The sequence below is a fragment of the Rutidosis leptorrhynchoides genome, chromosome 10 (assembly GCF_046630445.1).
Source record: "Rutidosis leptorrhynchoides isolate AG116_Rl617_1_P2 chromosome 10, CSIRO_AGI_Rlap_v1, whole genome shotgun sequence".
Lineage (NCBI taxonomy): Eukaryota > Viridiplantae > Streptophyta > Magnoliopsida > Asterales > Asteraceae > Rutidosis > Rutidosis leptorrhynchoides.
Genome location: NC_092342.1, coordinates 31,244,166 through 31,260,764, shown reverse-complemented (window position 1 = coordinate 31,260,764; position 16,599 = coordinate 31,244,166).

Below are 16,599 nucleotides of genomic sequence, written 5' to 3'. Positions count from 1 at the left end.
TACACCAGGTTATCGACTGCGTGTAAACCAAGGTTTTACTACTTTGTTAACAATTACACCAATTACCCTTGAATGTAATTTCACCCCTGTTTTAATTATTCTAGTGGCTATTAATCCATTCCCGTGTCCGGTTAAATGAACGATTATTCGTACATATAAATACCCCGCCCATCGTGTCCGATCGAGTGTATATGGTAATTTATAGGGACGCCCAATTGTAAATCTTTATATTAACATTAACAAACTATCATTTAGTTAAACAAATATAAAGCTCATTAATAGCCCATAGTCTAATTTCCACAAGTGTCGTTCTTTTGTCCAAACCCCAATTATGGTACAAAGCCCAATTACCCAATTTTAGTAATTAGCCCAACATCATGATTACTTCGTTTTAAATAAGCATAATAATAACTTAGCTACGAGACATTAATGTAAAAAGGTTGAACATAACTTACAATGATTAAAAATAGCGTAGCGTTACACGGACAGAATTTCGACTTACACCCTTACAACATTCGCTAACATACCCTTATTATTAGAATTATAATTAAAATTAAAATATAAATTATAAATATAAATATAAATTTTACGTATGAATGAGGAAGAAAAAGATTATGAAAATGATCAGATTTCGGTTTGCTTTATAGGGAGATTTTCATTTTGGGACTCCGCGACTCGCGGTGAAATCCTCTTCAAACTCCGCGAGTCGCGGAGGTTACTTTTACAGCTCAGAGGAGTTTGGCTCTTTGTTTACCGACGGTTTATAATATATATATAATATATATATATATATATATAATTAATATAATTAATTATATATTATATTATATTTATATACATAGTTAACTTGTAATTTTTAGTCCGTTGCGTCGAGCGTTAAGAGTTTACTCTGGTCCCGGTTCCGGATTTTCGAACGTCCTTGCGTACAATTTTATATTTTGTACTTTGCGTTTTGAATCTTGTACTTTTGTAATTTCGAGACGTTTCTTATCAATAATTGGAACCTCTTTGATTGTCTTTTGTTCTTTTGAGCTTTTTGGTCGTTTGCGTCTTCAATTCGTCGAATCTGTCTTTTGTCTTCACCTTTTATTATTTAAACGAATATCACTTGTAAATAGAATAATTGCAACTAAAAGCTTGTCTTTCTTGAGGAATAATGCTATGAAATATATGTTCGTTTTTAGCATTATCAAGATATTTAATGTCAAAAATACTTGATGTCAAAGCTAAGGGGTATAAAATACTATTGAAGTTTACAACGAAACACTATTAAATACGATACAATTTTACACAAGATATTTATTTATTTAGAGAATGGATATACTTAAACCTTGCTACAACACTTATAGGCAGTGTACCTAATCGTACAGTAGTGTAGTTTTTAGTAAGTCCGGTTCGTTCCACAGGGAAATCTTTAAACAAAGCTTAACGCTATATTAGTTTACTTTTATAAAAATACAAATACATATATATAAGTAATATTATTATTATAAAGGGGGGTTTTTACCGTTTAATGACCGGTTTGTCGATTTTAAGACTTTAGTCGCAGTTAAAACCTAATGTAAAATATAAAATAAATACAAGACTTAAATTAAAGCGTAAAGTAAATAACGATAATGAAATTGCGAATAATAAAAGTGCGATAAAATAAACTTGCGATAATTAAAAAGGACGATAATTAAAAGTGCAATTAAATAACAATAAATAAAAGTGCGATAATTAGAAGTGCAATTAAATATAAAATAAAGGAAATTAAATATGAAATAAAAGAATTATGCTTATTTAAACTTCCGTAATCATGATGTTTGACGTGTTGATTTTAGTTTTATGCCCATGGGTTAATTGTCCTTTGTCCTGGATTATTTAATATGTCCGTCTGGTTTTTGTCCATAACAGTCCATCAGTCATAAATATAAAGTGCGAGTGTCCTCGTCAAATTATTATTATATCCGAAGTTAAATATTCCAACTAATTGGGGATTCGAATTGTAACAAGGTTTTAATACTTTGTTTAATGAATACACCAGGTTATCGACTGCGTGTAAACCAAGGTTTTACTACTTTGTTAACAATTACACCAATTACCCTTGAATGTAATTTCACCCCTGTTTTAATTATTCTAGTGGCTATTAATCCATTCCCGTGTCCGGTTAAATGAACGATTATTCGTACATATAAATACCCCGCCCATCGTGTCCGATCGAGTGTATATGGTAATTTATAGGGACGCCCAATTGTAAATCTTTATATTAACATTAACAAACTATCATTTAGTTAAACAAATATAAAGCCCATTAATAGCCCATAGTCTAATTTCCACAAGTGTCGTTCTTTTGTCCAAACCCCAATTATGGTACAAAGCCCAATTACCCAATTTTAGTAATTAGCCCAACATCATGATTACTTCGTTTTAAATAAGCATAATAATAACTTAGCTACGAGACATTAATGTAAAAAGGTTGAACATAACTTACAATGATTAAAAATAGCGTAGCGTTACACGGACAGAATTTCGACTTACACCCTTACAACATTCGCTAACATACCCTTATTATTAGAATTATAATTAAAATTAAAATATAAATTATAAATATAAATATAAATTTTACGTATGAATGAGGAAGAAAAAGATGATGAAAATGATCAGAATTCGGTTTGCTTTATAGGGAGATTTTCATTTTGGGGCTCCGCGACTCGCGGTGAAATCCTCTTCAAACTCCGCGAGTCGCGGAGGTTACTTTTACAGCTCAGAGGAGTTTGGCTCTTTGTTTACCGACGGTTTATAATATATATATAATATATATATAATTAATATAATTAATTATATATTATATTATATTTATATACATAGTTAACTTGTAATTTTTAGTCCGTTGCGTCGAGCGTTAAGAGTTTACTCTGGTCCCGGTTCCGGATTTTCGAACGTCCTTGCGTACAATTTTATATTTTGTACTTTGCGTTTTGAATCTTGTACTTTTGTAATTTCGAGACGTTTCTTATCAATAATTGGAACCTCTTTGATTGTCTTTTGTTCTTTTGAGCTTTTTGGTCGTTTGCATCTTCAATTCGTCGAATCTGTCTTTTGTCTTCACCTTTTATTATTTAAACGAATATCACTTGTAAATAGAACAATTGCAACTAAAAGCTTGTCTTTCTTGAGGAATAATGCTATGAAATATATGTTCGTTTTTAGCATTATCAAATATTCCCACACTTGAGCGTTGCTTGTCCTCAAGCAATATCGTCTTGAAATACTAGAATCACTTCTTTATTTTTCACACTTTGTACATCAGTGATTTCTATACGGTGGTATGAACAATGGTAGTAACGATATGGTTTACAGTCCCACATGACTATAAAAAATTAGATCCATTAAGGAAATTGGATCTTTATGTAAACATTTGATCTTTTGAAAATTAAATCTAGTTTTTACCCTAGATAAGTTTTCCGGGATAACCCTTTACCGGTGTTTGCAAAATATTTTTGTGGGTTTGGTGGGTTTCAGATTTGAAAATTTTAGCTCAAAACTTGCGGTTTTGTGTCACCCACTTGCTAACCTTGTATTTGGAAAGCAACACGTCCAGTTTACTTGTCCCGTATATTACCTTTCGATAAACTACCGTCCGGTTGTAAAGGAAAGCGTTGAACAAGCAACTGTTAAGGCAATGTCCCCTGACATGCTTTTAATTATGGTCTATAACGTGTCGGACGCAATTACTATCCTTGGTAGGAGTAATAGTAAAGCTCACCCTTATAATTTTTCGGGATGGCACAAGGTCCTGTCTTTGACCACTATGCAACCACCGTTCTTACGGTTGACACCCGATTTGGTTCAGGTGACCTAATGAATTCCAGGTGAATTCCTAGGATTTTACGTTCAATGGTAATGAACGCATTGAAAATAGGGTTTTCAGAAAACAAATCGGTTTGTAATTTTGATCAAAATATTTTCTCGTTCAAGCTCGAGTTTAGATATCATTGAATTCCATGAGTTTGAATTCTCAATCTTTAAGGTCAATCTCTAGGATTGAGTAATATCAGTCTTAAAAGCTGATTTTTAATCTTTAAGGAGATTATCCTTTCTGGGGATCTGATTCATTAGTCTTATCCGGCTAATTTGCATGGTGCCCCCCCCCATTGTACGAGATAAATCCTTCTCATGGTTAGGATAAATCTGACCACTTGGCGACCCTGTTTAATGCTGAGGTCTGTGGATTTTCTGCTGATTTTAGTGATGACTTTTCTAGATTTTTCGTCAACCTACAGCTGGTCTGGACGACAACTTCTTGACCTAAATCAAGAAGCGCGTTTCTTTTTCGGAAGACTTTACTTCCTTTTAATGATGGAATTGATTCATCGTGTAGATCCATCTCTTCTTTTCTTTCATCGGGTAAAACAGTTTAGTTTAGTCCAAAGCAAAAGTATTTTCAGTTATTTGTTACAGATATATGTGACATATGTTTAAGATAACTTGGTAAATTTTCCCACACTTGGCTTTTATTTTCCTTTTTATCGTCCTCTATTCCATTTTAAATGAATTTTAACATTTTGGTTTGTTTCTCAATTTATGTCCTTTTCGAGGTAACAATAATTTCGGTGTTAAAACCTAGTTTTATCGTTCATAAATATGTATAAACATGATTTTGAGTTCATTTAATTGAAAATTTTTAAAAATTTTACTAGAATTGGGTAGTCAGTATATAAGACTAGGGCTGTTCTTTATTATCAGAGAGCACTAGATTCTAATACAACTACTGCTTTACTAGTATTTTTAATGGTAACCAAGTGTATAAAGTAAAAATTTTTAAAATCCGAAAGAATTTAACCCCTTCCCACACTTAAGATCTTGCAATGCCCTCATTTGCAAGAAATCAGTAACTATTTAAATTATTGAGGGCGATTTGTGTGAAAATGATTAAATTTTACCAAAGTTTCCAAATATATTGGCATTTGTTTGCTGAATGATAAATGGTGCACATCATTTGTTCATTCCGTCTTGTTGTTATTTCACATATATTTTGCATCTTGTCGTCAAAATTAGTTGCTTTTGCTGAACTTAATGCCAGTCTTTGAAAATGCGTTGTTTTACCCTGTTGTGTACATAAGATAAACTGCAAACATATATACATATTTTTGAAGTTTGGTATATTACCCCACATTCAAAAATTATTAAAATCTAAGAATAAAAGTTAGATAATTATAAAAATGATTACAATATTAACAAAAGCATTAAACGTATTTATAATTACAAATTACAAAATAAATAAAAAAATAAGTAAACTAAGGATGATATTGGTACCAATAGGGGTTCCAGGCATAACCATATGTGCTATAGAATGCTTCGGCAGGGTCATACGTAGGATATGGTGGCTGCATCTCTATAGACCAAGGAGGGAAGATGGGTTTCGGTGTAGGAATATAGTTTCTACCTATATGTTGGCAATGAGCTATGATTTGGTTCTGATGAACTTGCCAATCTTCAAATGCTCTCTGTCTAGCATTTTCGTATTCCTGAGAAGCTATAAACCTTTGCATTTCTTGCATCTCATTCTCCCCTCCTACATTACCTTGTTGTTGGTTTCTCTCCACCTGTGGATGTCTACCATGGTATCGTGCTGCGGCGTTATTTCGCCTCTTCAAAACTTTCGCACCATGGTATACATTTAAACCTATAGTATCGCGGGGTTCTGGTTCTTCTACTAATAATCCCCCCCGACTTATATCCACACCGAGATATTCACCAATCAAAGTAATAAAAATACCACCTCCTATTATTCTATGCGGTCGCATCCCCCGAACCATAGCTGATAAATAATAACCCACACAATATGGTATACTTACAGCGCTTTGTGGGTCTCGAATACACATATGGTAAAACAAATCCTGTTCATTTACTTTTTCCTTGTTCTTACCCCTTTGTGTAATCGAATTAGCTAAAAACCTATGTATCACTCTTAATTCGGCTCTATCTATATCCAAATAAGAGTAATTTCCCCCTTTAAAACGGTGATGGCTTGTCATTTGACTCCACACACCGTGTGTATCAAAATTTTCATCTATCTTTCTACCGTTTAGTATCAATCCTCTACAATCGGCAGACGCTAACTCCTCAGGCGTATATATACGTAAAGCCTGAGCCATGTCCAGTAAAGACATGTGGCGCATCGAACCGCCTAACAAAAATCTAATAAAAGAACGATCGGTTAAACTAGCTACCCGATCAATCAACTCTATACTACATAACAATTCTTCACACCATACTTTATATACAGGTCTACGCATGGTGAATAAATGTACCCAGTCATTAAAAGAAGAATTACCATACCTCTGTACAAGTAATTCCCTAATTGGCCCGGCCAATTCTACAGCTTCTAAGGGTCCCCATTCTATGACCCTCTGTACCTCAACAACCTTAGAATGAAGAGTATGCAAACCCCTTTGATATTTTGGATAATCTATCCAAAGTCTGTCAAATCTCAGGTTCGGGTGCAACTCTTCCAAGTGCATATCAGAAAAGGTCATGACTGGATGAGGTATATCCTGCTTGTAGTAGTTATCCACCTCCTGTTGTTCCATATTCTCAGCAGGAGCATTGCGGGCTTGGGATGAAGATTCACCCCTTTCATTCTGCAAAACACATCAAACACAAATTTTGTGCATCCAAATATGCATTAGTGTCAGCAAAATCATCAATCAAAATAATTACAATGACATTATCAATTTATATCAAACTTAAGCACATTTTCATATTTTCATCAAATCTACACTTTTTCAAATAAGCATATACGAAAATGTTCGCCAAGTTCATAAACATTCAACTCAAATAACATGTCAAAGTAATCATTACTAGCAATCAAACAAGTTTCAAATGGCATTATCTTTCAAAAATCAAGTTCATGAATTTTAGACTTGAAAAAGTCCACTTTAATTCTCAAAATCATGTTTAGGCTCAAAGTTTGGATCATTTAACTACCTAGACATGTTACACTACTCAATTTAGCAACAATTCATGACAAAAATGGGCCATAACCTGTTTATATCAAAAAGCCCCAAATTTGCTCAAGAACACAAACCCTAGATTACTCAAAATTTGAAGTTTAAGGCTTCTAATCATGTTAAACAGCATCAATCTAGGTTATACAAGCATAATACATAAACAATTTAAGCCTAATTACACTAAAAAGCATCAAAATCAAATTGGGGAAAAAATTGCTCAAGAACACCAAATTTCGGATTAAATGGTGTTTAGGTGTAGAAATTTACAGTTTTTCTTGAGTAATTCTTAGATAGCATCCTTCTCAACATGATTTTAGCAAAAGATTTGGTGATTAACGGTTAAAAATTGTGATTTTGGGGTGTATTTTTCGGGTTTTTCGCGTGCAGTTTTTCGCAGGTTTTTATTGTTTTGGGGTTGGGACTGATCTGTTCCAGCTCTATATTTTTTTTCTGATTTTTCATCCCTCCGCGAGTCGCGGGGATTAACCCTCCAAACTCCGCGAGTCGCGGAGTTTGGTATATTTTTTTTTTTTATAATAATCTTTAACTTATTAAAACAATTAAGTAATTAATTTTAAAATTTTGTTTCCCTTGTTATTTAGGACGAGGTCGTTTCGGATTGATGTCCTAGTCCGTCCTTCGACAAAATTTTAAAATTTGTCTTTTTGTAGCGATTGTTTTAAAAGCTAAGATTTTTGGGTTTTTTAATTTTTTTTTGGCATACTTTAAATCAATAAGATTAAAAATAATGATAATAAAAGTTCTCGTCCCTCCCTTGGGTAAAGCAATTTCGGTTCAAAGACCTAGTCTTCAACTTACGACGAATTTTTAAAAATCATATTTTTAACTTAATGAGATAAAGTAAATTTTTGTTTTTAAATTCACACAACTTAAATATAAAATTCAAAATTAATATTAAAAATTCACACCAAACTTAAAATTTGAAATGCATAAAATTAAAAATTTATATTTTTTTTAAAAATTAAAAATTCACACCAAACTTATATTAATTTTTCAAATATTTACAATTTTAAAAATATTGTTTTTACAAAGTTTACAATATTAATTTAAGATTTATATATTAATTTTAAAAACATGGTAAAAATAAAATTAAAAATCTTTTTGTCTTTTTATCCCACTTTAATCAATCAAATATTATCAAAAATATGCGCCCCTCTTTTCGGTAAAGTAATTTCGGTTCCAAAACCTAATTTAACTCATGACGAATTTTTGAAATATTTTGTGTTGATTGATTAAAGATATTTATACCTTAAGAATAAACGTTAAATTTCGCAGTGATGTAATAAATTTTTGAATGATATCAATAATTTCGGTCGCCAAACCTAATTTTATTCAATATCAATTTAATACTTTTTAGCGAACAAATTAGCGTTTATTATCAAAAGGTTAAAAATAAAAATAAAAATAAAAACTGTACAGACATACCTGTGAGATAGATTTCTTAGTTATATGATCTATCCCATTCATAAGATAGTCGGTTTAATTGATTTTCCATGGCTACATAGGCGTAACCTCGAGCATTCAGTGTCTTTTCTTCTAAACATATGAACGGTCCGTCTCTGCATAAAGTAACAAATTCGGTATTTGAATAGGTTTTATTATTTGAACATTTACCTCCATGTGACCATTTTCCGCATTTGTGACATCGTTCTAGGTGTCGTGCTCTTCTTTTCGCTGCGGATTTTGATTTTCCTTTACCAAATTGTAACTTATTATCTTCGCATCTGGATTCTTTTCTAACTCCGTCTATTCTTTCTCTGATTACTGATACTATTTCACTCGGTAGTATGTCATTATTTCTTTTAGTGATCAAAGCGTGTAGCATTAGACCATGGTTTAGTTCACAGGCAGTCTTCATTTTTTTAAAAACCTAAAAAAATAAAAATTCAGAATGGGGGAAGAAGACTAGTTCTTTAGGGTCTGCTAGGGAAAGACCATTCGGGTTCCATTTTCGAGATTTACACGAAAACAGACAATCTAACTCTAACAGAAATACATATTATCCTTTAAAGACTTGATTCTCCCCACACTTAGTTAGCTGTGGTGTCGAAATTATGATTAACTTCGTTGTCGACTTCCATCGGACCATGTATGTAATGTTTAACTCTGTGACCATTAACTTTAAATTCAATCCCATTTGAATTTATCAATTCTATCGTTCCGTATGGGAAAACTCTTTTGACTATGAATGGTCCAGACCATCTTGATTTCAATTTTCCAGGAAATAGCTTGAATCGTGAATTGAAAAGAAGAACTCTGTCTCCTTCTTTAAATTCTTTTGAACTTCTGATTCTTTTATCGTGTCATTTCTTCGTTCTTTCCTTATAGATTAACGAATTTTCGTATGCTTCATGTCTTAATTCTTCTAATTCATTTAGTTGACTTAATCGTAGACGTCCGGCTTCATGTAAATCAAGATTACATGTCTTCAAAGCCCAAAATGCTTTGTGTTCAATTTCTACTGGAAGATGACATGCTTTTCCATAAACAAGTCTAAAAGGTGTGGTTCCAATTGGAGTTTTGTAGGCTGTTCTAAAAGCCCAGAGTGCATCCTCCAATTTAATGGACCATTCCTTCGGATTTGATCCTACGGTTTTCTCTAGAATACGTTTTAAAGCTCGGTTGGTATTTTCAACTTGTCCACTTGTTTGTGGATGATATGCGGTGGAGATTTTATGAGTTACTCCATATCTTTTAAGAACTTTCTCAAGTTGATTATTACAGAAATGAGTACCCCGATCACTTATTAAAGCTTTCGGTGTTCCAAACCTTGCAAAAAGACGTTTTAAAAAGTTGACTACAACTCGTGCATCGTTAGTTGGGAGAGCTTGTGCTTCCGCCCATTTAGACACATAATCAATGGCTACGAGTATATATAGATTATTATGAGATTTTGGAAATGGACCCATAAAGTCAATACCCCAAATGTCAAATACTTCACATACTTGGATGACATTTTGTGGCATTTCATCACGTTGACTTATTTTTCCGGCCCTTTGACATGCATCACAGGATTTGCAAAGAAAGTGTGCGTCTTTGTAAATTGTAGGCCAATAGAATCCAGCATCATAAACTTTTTTTGCTGTTAGTTGAGGCTCATAATGCCCTCCTGTTGGTCCTGTGTGACAATGGTTTAAAATTTTACTAGCTTCATCTCCAAATACACATCGGCGTATTATTCCATCGGGACAACTTTTAAACAGATGTGGATCTTCCCAGAAATAGTGTTTTATATCACTGAAGAATTTCTTTCGTCTTTGGTACGATAATCCTTTTTCAAGGAATCCACAAACTAAGTAGTTTGCATAGTCTGCAAACCATGGGATTTCTTTATAATCTATCTTCAATAGATATTCATCAGGAAAGTTGTCTTGTATGGCCGATTCATTTAGAACTTCTAATTCGGGATTTTCAAGACGAGAAAGATGATCAGCGGCGAGATTTTCTGCTCCTCTTTTATCTCGGATTTCAATATCAAACTCTTGTAAGAGTAAGATCCAACGGATTAATCTTGGTTTAGCATCTTGTTTTGAAAATAGGTATCTAAGAGCAGAATGGTCGGTATAGACCACCGTTTTTGCTAGAACGAGATATGATCGAAATTTGTCAAAAGCAAAGACAATAGCAAGGAGTTCTTTTTCAGTAGTTGTATAGTTCATTTGTGCTCCTTGTAACGTCTTACTAGCATAATATATAGGTTGAAATCGTTTTTCAATCCTTTGTCCTAAAACGGCTCCCATTGCAAAATCACTTGCATCGCACATTAGTTCAAATGGTAGATTCCAATTTGGTGTTATCATGATCGGTGCATTAGTGAGTTTCTCTTTAAGAATATTAAAAGATTTGATACACTCATCTGAAAAGATGAATGGCGCATCCTTTTCTAGGAGTTTATTCATAGGAGTGGCAATTTTAGAAAAATCTTTTATGAAACGTCTGTAAAAACCGGCATGCCCTAGAAAACACCTAACTCCTCTAACATTGGTGGGATGTGGAAGTTTAGCAATTACATCTACTTTAGCTCTATCCACTTCAATTCCTTCTTTTGAAATTTTATGTCCAAGAACGATGCCTTCTTTAACCATGAAATGGCATTTCTCCCAATTAAGTACTAGATTTGATTTTTCGCATCTAATTAGCATTCGTTCCAGATTAATTAGACATGATTTAAATGTATCACCGAAGACTGAAAAGTCATCCATGAATACTTCCATGCATTCTTCTATCATGTCGTGAAAAATCGCCATCATACACCTTTGAAAGGTTGCAGGGGCGTTGCAAAGTCCAAATGGCATGCGTTTGTAAGCAAAAGTACCATAAGGGCACATAAATGTGGTTTTCTCTTGATCTTCGGGTGCTATTGGAATTTGAAAATATCCGGAAAATCCATCTAGAAAACAATAGTAACTATTTCCGGCTAATCTTTCCAACATTTGATCAATGAAAGGTAAGGGAAAGTGATCTTTTCTGGTGGCGTCATTTAATTTTCTATAATCAATACATACACGCCATCCTGTTACAGTCCTAGTAGGAATAAGCTCATTTTTCTCATTTGTAATGACAGTCATGCCACCCTTCTTCGGTACGCATTGAACTGGGCTTACCCATGGACTATCAGAAATTGGATATATCAAACCTGCATCTAGCAGTTTAATAATCTCTTTCTTAACTACATCTTGCATATTTGGATTTAGTCTTCGTTGGCGTTGCACATACGTTTTATGACCTTCTTCCATAAGGATTTTATGTGTGCAATACGAAGGACTTATTCCTTTAATATCATGAATCTTCCATGCAATGGCTGGTTTATGAGCTTTCAACACAGAAATGAGTTGTGATTTCTCATTTTCAGTAAGAGAAGACGATATTATTACAGGTAATTCAGATTCACCATGTAAATAAGCGTATTCCAAATGGTTTGGAAGTGGCTTTAACTCTAATTTCGGAGGTTCTTCTATCGATGATTTGTATTGATATCTGTCTTCTTCTTTTAGCATTTGAATTTCTTCTGTTGTTGGTTCATATCCATTAGCTATAAGTGTAGCTAACATTTCAGCTTCATCAATTGGTTCATTACCTTCTCCTAAAGAACATTCTCCCGTTCTTTGTAATTATGGAAATTCTTCTAATAATTCAGCATGTGCATCTATAGTTTGAATATAATAACATGTATCATCTGCAGATTGTGGTTGTTGCATTGCTCTATCAACTGAAAAGGTAACACTCTCATCCTCTATACTTAGGGTCAGTTTCTTACCGAACACGTCTATCATTGCTTTAGCCGTGTTTAAGAATGGTCTTCCTAATATGAGAGGAACTTGAGAATCTTCTTCCATGTCCAAAACAACAAAATCTACTGGAAATACTAAAGTACCAACTTTAACTAGCATGTTCTCCATTATCCCTCTAGGATATTTTATTGATCTATCGGCTAGTTGTATGCTTATTCTGGTTGGTTTCAATTCTCCAAGGTCTAGTTTAGCGTATAGTGAATACGGCATTAAATTTATACTAGCACCTAAGTCTGCCAATGCTTCTATTGAACTAAGACTACCCAGAAAACATGGAATTGTGAAACTTCCTGGATCAGATAGTTTTTCTGGTATCTTATTCAACAGCACTGCTGAACAATTAGCATTCATAGTAACAGCCGAGAGTTCTTCCATTTTCTTTCTATTTGAGATTAGATCTTTCAAGAATTTAGCATATCTAGGCATTCCTGAAATCACATCAATGAAAGGAAGATTTACATTTATCTGTTTAAACATATCCAAAAATTTGGATTGCTCGGCTTCAAGTTTTTCTTTCTTCATTTTACTCGGGTAAGGAAGTGGTGGTTGGTATGGTTTAACATAAGGTTTATCCTTAACTGTGTTATCTTCATTAACCTTTTCAACTACCGATTCTTTTTCCTTATCTTGATCAGGTTGTGGTTCTTGTGGAGTAGGAATAGCTTCATCAGAAGTTACAGGTATTTCAGGTGGTTTAAGTGTTGTACCACTTCTTGTGGTAATGGCTTTAGCTGTTTCATTTCGGGGGTTAGCATTTGTATCACTAGGTAGACTTCCCGGTTTTCTTTCACCTATTAACCTTGCTAGGTTGCTTACTTCTTGTTCCAGATTTTGAATAGAAGCTTGTTGATTTCTAAATGCTTGAGCATTTTGTTCATTAGTTTTAGTTCTGAGATGTGAAAAACTGCGTTTGAGTTTCAACTAGCTTCGTCATCATATCTTCTAAATTCGGCTTTTTATCATCGGTTTGTTGTGGTGGTTTGTTTTGAAAATTAGGTCTTTGCTGATTATAAGTATTATTGGATACTTGTTGATTGCTAGGACCTTGTTGGTTGTTGTATGGAATATTTCGGTTATAATTTTGGTTTTGATTGTAAATCGGTCTTGGCGGTTGATAATTATTCTGATAATTATTTCCAGGCCTTTGGTTTATGTATGAAATATTCTCTCTTTGTTCCATTGTTAATTCAATATTGAGACAATCTTTTGTCAAATGTGGTCCTCCACACTGCTCACAACTAATTCGTATTGAGTGAATATCTTTAGTTATCTTTTCCATTCGTCTCTCTACAGCATCTATCTTTGCGGAAATGGAATCTAAGTCATGGCTAGAATCGGCTCTAGCTGCTTTAGATGATCTAATGATATCTTTTTCTTGGTGCCACTCATGTGAGTGGGAAGTAGTGTTATCAATAATTTTGTAAGCATCAGTTTCGGTTTTCTTCATAATAGAACCACCAGCTGCTATATCTATGTCTTTCCTTGTAGTGATGTCGCATCCTTGGTAGAATATTTGTACTATTTGACAGGTGTCTAAACCATGTTGCGGACATCCTCTTAATAACTTTCCATATCTTGTCCACGCCTCATATAGAGTTTCATTTGGCTTCTGTGTAAACGTAACAATTTCTGCTTGAAGTCTTACGGCTTTAGATGCAGGAAAGAATTGTTTAAGAAATTTGTCAACTAAAACGTCCCATGTATCGATCGCCCCTTCAGGTAACGATTCCAACCAATCTTTGGCTTCTCCCTTTAAAGTCCAGGGAAATAACATGAGATATATCTGTTCATCCTCCACTTCTCGTATTTTAAATAGTGTGCAGATCCTATTAAAGGTACGTAGATGTTCATTTGGATCTTCCTTCGGCGCACCACTAAATTGGCATTGATTAGTTACCATGTGTAGAATTTGTCCTTTGATTTCATAATCTGGCGCATTAATGTCTGGATGAGTAATTGCGTGACCTTGGCCAGTGCGTTTAGCTCTCATTCGGTCTTCCATACTTAAAGGTTCCAGATTCTCCATAATTGAATTTGTTGAATCGGTATCACTAGATGATTCTGATTTAATGGTTCGTTCCTCAACAATCTCTGTTTGAATGATTGGTGGCTCCGGAGGAAAGTTTAATGGTTCAGGATCTACGAACCGTTCCTGAATATTTTCCGGATTCTCAATTGTGAGGTCGGGTTCAAAAAATGGATTATCGGAAATTTGAACTGAAGTACTTGGTCGACTGGATGACGATTCTAAAGAAAAATCAACGGCGGTTATATTTGCTAAATGTCTTGATCTAGTTACAGGTGGTGAACGTACAAAAGGTGATGAACGTCTTGCTCGGTGCATTCACTGAATATCCTATTAGTTTTTAAAAGGAAAGAAAAATTATAATAAGTTATCCAATCAATAGACTTTTCTGATTTTGCCCACGTTTCGAATAGCCAAAAGATGCAGCAGAGGGGCAGGATTCGTTTGGTCTCAATATAATTGAGGACTGTTTGGCTCCAATAACCCGGTCCACGTACAAATCCAACTACTACTACGAACCAGAAAATTTTGATGTCTATTAATTTAACCACTTAAAATAAATTTTCGTAATTTTAAGAAAATTTAGATAAGAAGTAGAAAAAATTCTAAGTCCTAAAAACTAGAATGGCGAGAAATAAGAGAGAAAAAGAGTTCGTCGAAAAAGGTCGAAAAAGAAAAATGGTTGAAAAATAAAAGGTGACGAAAAAAAATAAAAGAAACTTATAAAAACTTAAAAATACTTGACTAACCTAATTTTATTACTACAACTAACTTAAAATTATAATCGCAAATTGAAATTACTAATTGGAATGATAATTGATACATAGTAAAAGGTGTCTAAAAATATTAAAGCTTACAGGAAAAACTAAATCCCAAATGGAAATAACTTAAAAAGAAACTAAAAGGCGTCGCAAAATTCTAAAGCACAAAAATCTTAGTCTAAAGAAAAAGCACTTAAGGAATTCTACGGCAAAGCCTAAAAATCTAGGAGTAAAAATGACTATGGCAAAAACTAAGTTTAAAATTAAATATGAGCGAAAAAATACAAAAGTTACGCTAAAGCGATTAAAAAGGGACAAAATATAAAAATATACAAAAAGTTGTAAAAATTACAATTTTTATAAAAAATATTATTTTTATATTATTTATTTATTAAACTATTAATTTTACAATTTAATTAAACTAAATAAACTAAAATATAAATTAAATAAAACTTAAATTAAAATAAAACTTAATTATAATATTAATAATAATTTAGGGTTAATAATAATAATAATAATTAATAATCCGTAATAAATGCTGAATTAGGGTTCTGTCTCGTGTCAGAGTCACTCCGCGAGTCGCGGTATTTATTGCATCAAACCCCGCGAGTCGCGGGGTTCCAGTTTTCAATTCTGGATCAGTTTGAAATTTTACGCGTTTTTTTTTTTTTTAATTTCTGTTTTGAATTTTCTGTTTTAATAAAAGTATTTATATAATAAAAACTTATATCTAAAAACTAAAATAGAAATATTTTATAATTTTATAAATAAAAATCTTAAAACTAGAATTATATATATATATATATTTTTTTATATGTTTTTAAATAAAAACTAAAAACACTTAAATAAAACTTATATAAAAATAAAGAAACTTTATAAAACTTAAATATTTAACAAAATCTTAAAAATGCTTATATTTTTGTTTTTCTTTTTATATTTTCGAATATTTAAAACGTATTTTTACAAAAGCGACTTTTAATAGAAGTAAACTAAAAATCTTTTTTTTTTTTTTATATTAGCGTTGCGCTTCCGGCTTTTAAGAGTGTCCCCGGCAGCGGCGCCAAAAATACTTGATGTCAAAGCTAAGGGGTATAAAATACTATTGAAGTTTACAACGAAACACTATTAAATACGATACAATTTTACACAAGATATTTATTTATTTAGAGAATGGATATACTTAAACCTTGCTACAACACTTATAGGCAGTGTACCTAATCGTACAGTAGTGTAGTTTTTAGTAAGTCCGGTTCGTTCCACAGGGAAATCTTTAAACAAAGCTTAACGCTATATTAGTTTACTTTTATAAAAATACAAATACATATATATAAGTAATATTATTATTATAAAGGGGGTTTTTACCGTTTAATGACCGGTTTGTCGATTTTAAGACTTTAGTCGCAGTTAAAACCTAATGTAAAATATAAAATAAATACAAGACTTAAATTAAAGCGTAAAGTAAATAACGATAATGAAATTGCGAATAATAAAAGTGCGATAAAATA